We start from the raw sequence: 10,157 nt of genomic DNA, 5'->3' as shown, positions 1-10,157 counted from the left end.
GGTCATTTAAAATTCTTTTTAACCATTTAACTAGATGCATAGTGGTATTTAGTTATGACCTTAATTTGTTTTTTTCCTAATGACTAATCCTGTTGAACATTGTTTCATATGCTTTTTTGCCATTCATGTATGTTCTTTGTTAAAGTATGTTCAAATCTTTTGTTCATTTTAAAAAACTGGGTTGTTTGGTTTCTTATTGGTGAACTTTGGGAGTTCTTAATATAGTCTAAATGCAAGTCCTTTATCAGGATGTGCATTGCAAATGTTTCCTCCCAGTCTTTTGCTTGTCTTTTCATTGTCTTAAGTGTCTTTGAAGGAGGAGTAATTTAAAAATTTTATAAAGTCTGTGATGATTAATTTTATGTGTCATCTTGAATGGGCCATGGGATATTTGGACTAACATTATTCTGGCTGTATTTGTTAGGATGTTTTTGGATGAGATTAACATTTGAATCAGTACACTGAGGAAAGCCCACTGTGCTGTTATCCCTAATGTGGGAGCCCTCATTCAATCAGTTGAAGGCCAGAATAGAACAAAAAAACTGACGTCTTGTGAGTAAGAGAGAACTCCTCCTACTTGACTGTTTTGAGCCTAGGACATTGGTCTTTCCTGGCTTTGAACTCAAATGGAAGTATTGGCTTTTCTATCTTCTATAGTCTCCAGCTTGTTGGCTTTCAGATGTAATTATACCAACATCTCTCCTGGTTCTTAGACCTTAGACTCCTGCTGCCTACAGATCTTGAGACTTCTTGGCTTCCATAATTGCTGAGCCATTTCCTTATAATAAATCTCTTTCATTTTTTATATATACATCCTGTTGGTTCTGTTTCTTTGGAGAATGCTAATACAAAGTTTAATCTATCAATTTTTTTTTATGGATTATTATTTTAGTGTCACATCTAAGAGAATTTTCCCTAATTCAAGTCACAAAGGTTTTCTGTTATGTTTTCTTTTGGAAGTTTGTAATTTTCAGTTTATGTTAAGTCTGAGGTCAATTTGGGGTTAATTTTTGTATGTGGTGTGCATCAAGATTATTATTATTTATTTTTGCATATGGGTAGCCAATTGTTCCATCACCATGTTTTTAAACGATTTTTCTTTGCCTCCTGAATTGTTTTTGTACCTTTGTTGAAAATCAGTTGTTCATGTATGTCTGGGTCTAATTCCTGGACTCTTTATTCTGTTATATGGACCCATTTGCTAATCTTTATGTCAGTAACTCCTTTGATTATTGTAGCTTTATAATTATATTGTTAATCCTCAACTTTCAAAGTTATTTTGAATATTCCAGGTCCTTTGTATTTACTTTTGAGTGTTAGACCTAATTGCCAATTTCTACAAAAAAATTCTACTTGGATTTTGATTGTGTTTTATTGAAGTTGTAGATCAGTTTGGGAGAACTTCAGTCTTGTGATTCATAAACAAGGTTTATCTCTTCATTTATTTAGGTCTTCTTCAGTTTGTCTCAACAACGTTTTGTAATTTTCTGTGTTCAGGTCTTGCATATATTTTATCAGATTTGTCTCTAATATTTTCACATTTTTGTTGCTATTGTAGATGATATATTGAAAAATGTCAACTTCCAACTGTTTGTTGCCAGTAAATAGAAATATAATTGATTTTGTATGTTGATCTTGTATCCTGCGACCTTTTAAATTCACTTACTAGTTCTAGTTGCTTTATTGCACATTCCATCATGTTTTTTTACATAGCCAATCATGTCATCTGTGAACACAGATAATTTTTCTTCTTCCTTTCCAAACTGGATGCCCTTTATTCCGTTTCCTTGCCTTATTGCCCTGGCCAGAGCCTCCAGTACAATGCTGAGCAGAACTGGTGAGAATAGACATCCTTGTTTTGTTCTTGTTCTTAGGAGGGAAATATGTAGTCTTTTACCATTATGTTTCATAGTAGCTGTAAGTTTTATGTAGATGGCTTTATTGGGTTGAGGAAGTTCCCTTTTTTTTGTAGTTTGTTGAGAGTTTTTTTTTTTTTAAATCAGGAATTAACATTCAATTTTGTGAAATGTATTTTGTGTCTACTGAGATGATCATATAGTTTTTTTTTAAAAAGTTTTTTTTTTAATGTTGATTTATTTTTGAGGCAGATAGAGCCAGAGAATGACCGGGGAAGGGTCAGAGAGAGGGAGACACAGAATCTGAAGCAGGCTCCAGGTTCTGAGCTGTCAGCACAGAGCCCAATGCGGGGCTCGAACTCACAGACCGTGAGATCATGACCTGAGCCGAGGTCGGATGCTCAACTGACTGAGCCACGCAGGCACCCTGATGATCATATAGTTTTTAAAAGTTAATATGGTGAATTACATTCATTTTTGAATAGTGAAGCAATAGTGCATTTTTAAGATTAAACTCAACTTGGTCATGATGTATTATCCTTTTTGTACAATGTTAGAATTATTTTGCTAAAATTTTGTTTAGAATTTTTGTATTTATGGTCATGAGGGTTGTAGGTCTATAGTTTTCTTGTAATATCTTTGTCTGATTTTTGTATTGGGATAATGCTAGTCTCATACAAATAGATTGAAACATACTCTCTTATTTTTAAATTTCTACAACAGTGTAAATAGAATTGGTATTACTTCTTTGTTAAATATTTGCCAGATTTTTACCAGTGAAGCTATTTGGGCCTGGACTTTTGTTTGTGGGAAAGCTTTTAACTCCAATTACAGTTAATGTAATAGATATGAGTTATTTACATTGCTTCTTCTTGAGTGAGCCTTGGTACTTTGTGCCTTTCAAAGAATTTGTCCATTTCATCTAAGTTGTTAATTTATTGACATAAAATTATTAATAATATTTGCTTATCTTTAGAATCTATAATGATTTCACTTCTTTTTTTTCTGATATTGGTAATCTGTTTTCCTTCTCTCTCTTTTTCTGAAAAATCATGGTAGAGGTTCACCAATATTTCTGGCTTTCCCAAACAACCAGATTTTGATTTTGTTGATTTTCTCTCTTGTTTTTATTTTTTATTTTATTGGCTTTCATTTTTTAATTTTCTTTCCTTTGTTAACTTTGGGTTTAATTTGCTCTTCATTTCTTAAGATGAATGCTGAGATTGTTGATTTGAGACCTTTCTTTTCCTCTTTCTCCTCCTTGCCTTCCACCTCATCCTCCTCCATCTTCTTAAATATAAGTATTCATGATACATTTTATCTCAACTACTACTTTAGAAGCATTCCTCAAAGTTTGATACTTTGTGTTTTAATTTTCATCCAGTTGAAAAGCTTTCTAATTTTTCTGTTAATTTCTTCTTTAATTTATGGATTATTTGTAAGAGTCTTAATTCATTTCCAAATATTTTTGGATTTCTGGAGATATTTCTGTTATTGATTTCTATTTTAATTTCATTGTAGTCAGAGAATATACTTTATGACCTGAATTTTTTCTTATATCCTCTCTCTTTTAAAAAAAAATTTATAAAGCAAGTTTAAAATTTTAATTCCAGTATAGATAACATACAGTATTATATTATTGTTATATTAATGTATTGTATTAGTGTTCATCATGAGAAGTGTACTCTTTAATCTCCATCACGCATTTTACCATCCCTCCCATCTGGTAACCATCAGTTTTTACCCTATAATTAAGAGTCTATGTCTTGTTTTGTCTCTCTCTTTCTTTTTTTCCTTTTCCCTTTTGTTTCTTGAAATCCACATGTAAATGAAATTGTATGGTATTTGTCTTTCTCTGACAGGCTTATTTCAATTAGCATTATACTCTCTAACTCCATCCATGTTGTTGCAAATGGCACGCGTCCATTCTTTTCTATGGCTAAATAATATCCATTATATATATCTTCCTTATTTATTCATCTGTCAGTGGACACTTGAGCTGCATGGCCATACATAGTTTGGCTATTGTATTTCATAGTTTGGCTATTGTAAATAACGCTGGTGTAAAGACAGGGGTGCATTTATCTCTTTGAATTAGTGTTTTTGTATTTCAGGGATAAGTGCCCAGTAATGTGATTACTGGATTGTAGGGTAGTTCCATTTTCAACTTTTTGAGGAGCCTGAATACTGTTTTACACAGTGTCTTCTCCAGTTTGCATTCCCCCTAACAGTGAACGGGGATTCCTATTTCTTCACATCCTCTTTAATGACATTTCTTGTTTCTTGTGTTTTTGATTTTAGCCATTCTGACACGTGTGACGTAATATCTCATGGTGGCTGTGATTAGCATTTCCCTGGTCATCAGTGATGTTGAGCATCTTTTCATGTGTTTGTTGCCCACCTATATTTCTTTTTTGGAGAAATGTCTGTTAATGTCTTCTACCCATTTTTAAGTTGGACTATTTGTTTTTGGGGTTTTGTGTTGTATCAGTTCTTTATGTATTTTTGATACTAATCCTTTATAGGAGATGTCATTTGCAAATCTCTTCTCCCATTCATTAGGTTGTCTTTTAGTTTTATTGATTGTTTTCTTTGCTGTGTAGAAGCTTTTTATTTTGATGTAGTCCCAATTGTTTATTTTTCCCCTCATCTCAGGAGACATATCTAGAAAAAAGTTGACACTTCTGATGTTAGCAGAATTACTTCCTGTGCTCTCTTCCAGGATTTTTGTAGTGTCAGGTGTTAAATATAGGTCCTTAATCCATTTCGAATTTATCTTTGGTGTGGTGTAAGCCAGTACACCTGTATGACCTAAATTTTTTTAATGGCTTGGAATATGCTCTCTCTCTCTCTCTCTCTCTTTTTTTTTTTTTTGGTAAATATTCCATGTGAACCTGAAAAGACTGTATTCTCTGCAATTAAACTCTACACATGTAATTTCAACAGTATGCAAATTCCAGTGAAGAGATGACGATATGAGCAGCTCTGACCAAGTTTAAACATGTGTAAGCAATGTCTATTATATCTTAATTTCTGTCTAAATGACATTAAGTATAACACACACCTTGATACTTAAATGTGAAAAACGTCTCTTAAAGTCTAAGAAATACTATATATGTTAGATAGGAATATAGGATTCTATACAGTGCTCGATAAAATACCCAAGATTACTGTCCTTGTTGAGCTTACATTTTAATGTATAGAGGCCAAAATGAAACAAGTACAAAATAAGCCAGGTAATTCTCACCCATGGTACGTACTGTAAAGAAAGTTAGTGGAGTAGATGGAAGGTGCCTTTAATTGGGCCATCAGCAAAGGCCTGTCTGAGGATGTCATGCGTGAGATGAATGTCATCAACACCTGAATAATGAGAAAAAACCATTGGGAGATGACTTGGCAGAAGAGCATTTGGGTGAGAGAGAGCAAGTGGAAAGCCTTTTCTTTAGCAATGAGTTTGATACTAGAGAAACATACAGAAAACCAATGTGGCTGCTGTTTAGAGGGTAAGGGTAGTCATGGAACCAGGTGAAAGTAGAGAGGTGGTTGGTAGGGGCTACTTTTACTTCAATGTCTCCAAAGTTAAGCCAGAAGATTAAATGTTCTTTTAGTACAATGTATTAAACACATTACAGCTCATGGATCTGTTTCATTTCAACCCTGACTGGGGACTAAAAGCAGAAGGAAATAAGTTGAGCCTCCCAGGGTGCTTAGCATCTGTACTACATGCAATTTAGCACTTGGATATATGTTTCCATGTGTTACTTGCAAATTGTATCATCTGTTTAAGCCTTTTCACTGGAGTGGAAAGGGCCATATTATATTGGTTCGATTAATATTATATGGCTTCTCAAAAGGATGGTTATGGTTGGGGGAAGCAGGGGGTAGAAAAGGGTTGATGCAAAATCAGCACGTTTCTGGCAATTATATTAACCTGTTAGCACTTAGGAGTATAATTGGAACATCTTTCTGGAGTGCAATCTGGAAATATGTATAAACAAATCTAAGAATTTTTCTTTTACGTTTTTATATAAGAAAGTATATGAAAGAAGTGATCAGGACAAAGATACTTTAACAAGGATGAACTTTTTTTTGTAATAGCAAAAAAAAAATGCAAACAAATTAATGTTCACAGAGTTACCATGAAATATTATGTAGTATTAAAGTTGTGACACATATTTTTTTATTTCTTGATATGAAAAAATCATCTAAAGCATTTTAAGAGAAATATGAACAGAGGTAGGGTATAATCCTGGTCCTGGAAAATAACAAATATGTGTATGTATGAACAGAGAAAAAATTCTGGCCATATACAAAATTGGAAATAGTGGTTATTTCTTTATGGTAGGGTTATTGGTAGGTTTCCCTTTATCTTTATACATTTTATAATGTCTGAATATTTATAATGAACATACATTATGCATTTTAAATAATTGGGAAAAAAAAACCCTTTCTATTTTGATAAAAACATAAGGGTAAGTAAGCTGTGAAAGGAGCTGATTTAGAGAGTAAAAGGATTTATGAAGTACAGCTAAGAACACACTTCGGGTTAGTCCAGGAGAAAGTGGCTTCTGGCTTTGTGTCTGACATGTAGTAGACAACAAATAGTAAGTGGTTGTTAAGGGCTGGGTTTGTCCCCCCCAAAATTCATATACTGAAGTTCCAACCTCTAGTACCTCAGAATGTACCTGTATTTGAAGATAAGATCTTAAAGGTATGATCAAGTTAAAGTGAAGTCATTTTGATGGGCCCCCAATTCGATGTGACTGGTCTCCTTATAAGAAGAGACACCAGGGATGCACACATACACAGAAAATACCACGAGAAGGTACAGAGAGAAGACAGCTGTTTACAAGCCAAGGAGAGAATCTTCAGGAGAAACCAAATCTGCTGATACCTTGATATTGGACTTCTAACCCCCAGAACAGTAAGAAAATACATTTTTGTTGTTTAAGCCGCCCAGTCTGGGGTGTTTTGTTATAGCGGCCCTAACAAACTAATACAGCATTTACAAAAAATGGTGGCTGCTTATATTGGTAAGAGTTATCAAATCCCAGCTCCGACACTAAGCAGCTTTACATGCATTATCTTATTTATTCATCACTAAATCTTATGCATTAGATGCTACCTACCATTCATGCTCACTTTGCAAATAAGGTAACTGAGGCTTAGGGATCTTAAATAATTCATCACACAGCTAGTAAAGTGGCAGAGCTAGGTTTGAATGTAAGTTGTGTAATGTTCTAACCCTTGGCCTCAAGCACTGTACTAAAATTAGTACAACTGCATAGCAATGTGCAAGGTTAGGATCCAAAGATGTTTACGTGGCAAAACCAATGATTTGGTTCATTATTCCAACTATTGGCAATACAACACATTATAACTGTTTTCATACAATGTATTCAACTTTTATGTCCTTTTTTGTTGAATTAAAAACTCACCTCCTCTTTATAATAAATTAAAGAGGTTTCATGATACTTTGTTTGATTTTGAATCACTGGGGATATGAGCCCACACAGCTCAGGGAGAATAATTAAGTACTCGAACTGGGACCAGGTCTCTTGGAAACTAACAGAGACCAAGAACAAAAAGGAATTTATTATTTGGAATTTGAAGCCCTTAAATAGCCAGTGCCCCCTGCCAGTTTGCTTGGCCCTTTACATGTAGATACTCTTTCATGTACTCTTCAAATCAATCTTTTGAAGAAGGTCCTACTATCAGTGAAGACACTTAGGTTCTGAGAGATTAAGCAACTTCTTTAAACTTACTGGTCTGGGAAGTGCTCCCACGTCTTCCTGCTCCTGTGACATGCTTGAACAGGAGAGCCATGCTTGTTAGGGGAATTAGCCCTTTCTCTGTAGCCATTAATTTATATTTATTTCATGTTCATTCTATAGAAGACGTTTGACTGTATAGAAGAAAATCTGGGCCGTAACACCAGGGAACTTTGCACTTCAGATAATTGAGACTTCATTCCCCAAAATAATTCACTGCAGGCTAACCAGGAAAGAAATGGGGGAAAATCACACTTGTAATCTCAGGGCTTCCTAAATACTACTACTATTTAATCGTTTAGTGAATGCTCACTATGTGCCCTACACCATGAAATATGTGATCTTACTTCTCAGGGGTGTTGTGAGCTAAGCACTGCTGCTGTGTTCAATTTCTATGTTAGAAAACTAATGCCTAGGGAGACTGGGGATATGTGCAAATGGAGTGTGGGAAGTATGACGTTTTAGCCCATACTTTACAAGCACTTGGTATTGCCCTAGGACCTAACCTGGAAGAACTGCAATTTTGATTCCTGAGGCCCCCTGCCTGCTATTAGATTAAGCCAATCATTTGCTTTCTCCTTTATAAATTGGGAGGTAATGGAAACTCCAGTGCACAACACACATCCACCTCCCCATCAAGTATGAGGTACTTATTTCTCCAAAGGCTAGTGCTGGTTGTCTGCTAACAGTAGTGTAGAGCTGAATCACTCTCTGAGAACTTCTTTACCCAGGTGGGTGGTCTTCATCCAATGACTAGTTGACCTAAGGTACAAGAACAGGATAACACTGTGGAGCCCTGCAGAACTCCACCCCCCCCCCCCCCCCCCCGCCCCAGGTTTAACTGAAGCTTCTTTGTGGCTTATCTTTTTCTGCCCAGCCTTGCTTCTTTGATCTCTTACAAGTGTTTTTCCTGAGAGTGCTTCCCCAAACACCTCCTGTACTCCTATCTCTACCTCAAAGTTTAGTTCCTAGGGAAACTGATCTGAGTCAGATGCCAGATAAAATTGTTTGTTCGTTCATTCATTCATTCATCCATTTGCTCATTCTCCAGATAGTATCAAACACCTGATACTTGCTAGGCACTGTTCAAAGTCTTAAGGATATATTGGAATTCTTGGGATTTCTGAAAGCAAGATATCTGTGGAGCTCCTTACTGCATTTACTTAAAAAAAAAAAGTACTTTAGGCTGGGAGAAAGTCTTAGCACTTTTATCATTATTAAATGTTCTTTAATTGTTGCTTTTTGACTGAATTATAAAAATTATCCCAGTCAATATAAACCCTGATTTGGATTCCAGCATCTGCCACTCCTAATTATTAAAACAACTTCTTCATAGGTCTTCCTAAGTAAAATCTCTTTGCTTCACCTTGTCCCTACTTTTGTTTTCTTGAAAAGAAAATCTGATCATTTCAAGCATCTGATACAGTGCAACTTTCTTGGTATATAGCAACCAGGCCTTACAAACTGGCTCCATGCAGTATTTTCAGCTTAACCTCCCATCCCTACTCCCATACCTTCTTTCCATCGGTCTCATAGATATCCTTTTTCCTTCTCATTACAGAAATAGTTGCTGTGGTTATATTCTTTCATGTTCTTGAGACTTTGTACATTATTCCCTCTTCCTGACAGGCCATTCCATCTCCCCCATTCTCTGCAACCCCTATCAACATTTCCATTTATTAGCCTTCTGGCTTAAATGTAACCTCTTAAATTTTCATGGTTAATTATCTTCCCTCCCCCACATAATATCAACCAAGTACAGTAGGATAATTCCTCCTATGACATTTTGTGTATTATTCTTTGTACACTTGACCCATTTGCATTGCAATTACTTATTTGTGTCCTTTAAGAATTGTTACATCCTTGGAAGCAATGACTATATCTTGTTTATCTTTATATCTCCAGAATTTTAGTGTGTGTACAGCAAAAACTGGAAGTATTGCACTTGAATACATCTCTCGTTTTCCTGTTTGACTATTGGAGATACAGACTTAGTATTCCACGATGGATTTCTTTTATACAATGAAAGCAATATTTTCATATTAGTTTATATTGGTTCCTCTAGGGTAAATTTCAACTGAGGAGAAATGGATACATGGTGGTGGTAGTGCCTTTTCTTTTATTTCAATGATCTCTTTCTTTGTTTTTGCTGCTATTTACCATTGTCTTTTTGCACTGACTTAGTTCATAATGCAAATCTCTTCAGTCAATAGACACACTTGGAATAGTTAGCTCGTAGTGTGCTGTTTGAATAACTTTTCATCATTCAACCTTCTGCATAACAAGTACAGTAGAAGGAGTGTGGGGGCTTGTGTTGGGAGAGGAGATCAACTATAATGGAGAGCAAGAAAAGGGAAAACTGGGAATCTTTTCCAGCTTGGAAGAGTCCAGTCATCTTTACCAAAAGTAATAACAGTTTGACTTTTAAGAATTTTTTTTTTGTCTGAAGCACTATATATATGCAGTAGGTACGTAGGAATAGAAATTGCATTAGCTCTTACTCTCCACTCCCGCTCTCCTTTTCCCTCAT

This window comes from Puma concolor, chromosome E2, assembly GCF_028749965.1.
Source record: "Puma concolor isolate L17-30 chromosome E2, mPumCon1.1.hap2, whole genome shotgun sequence".
In the NCBI taxonomy this organism is placed as follows: domain Eukaryota; kingdom Metazoa; phylum Chordata; class Mammalia; order Carnivora; family Felidae; genus Puma; species Puma concolor.
Note: the sequence above shows the minus strand (reverse complement) of the source record.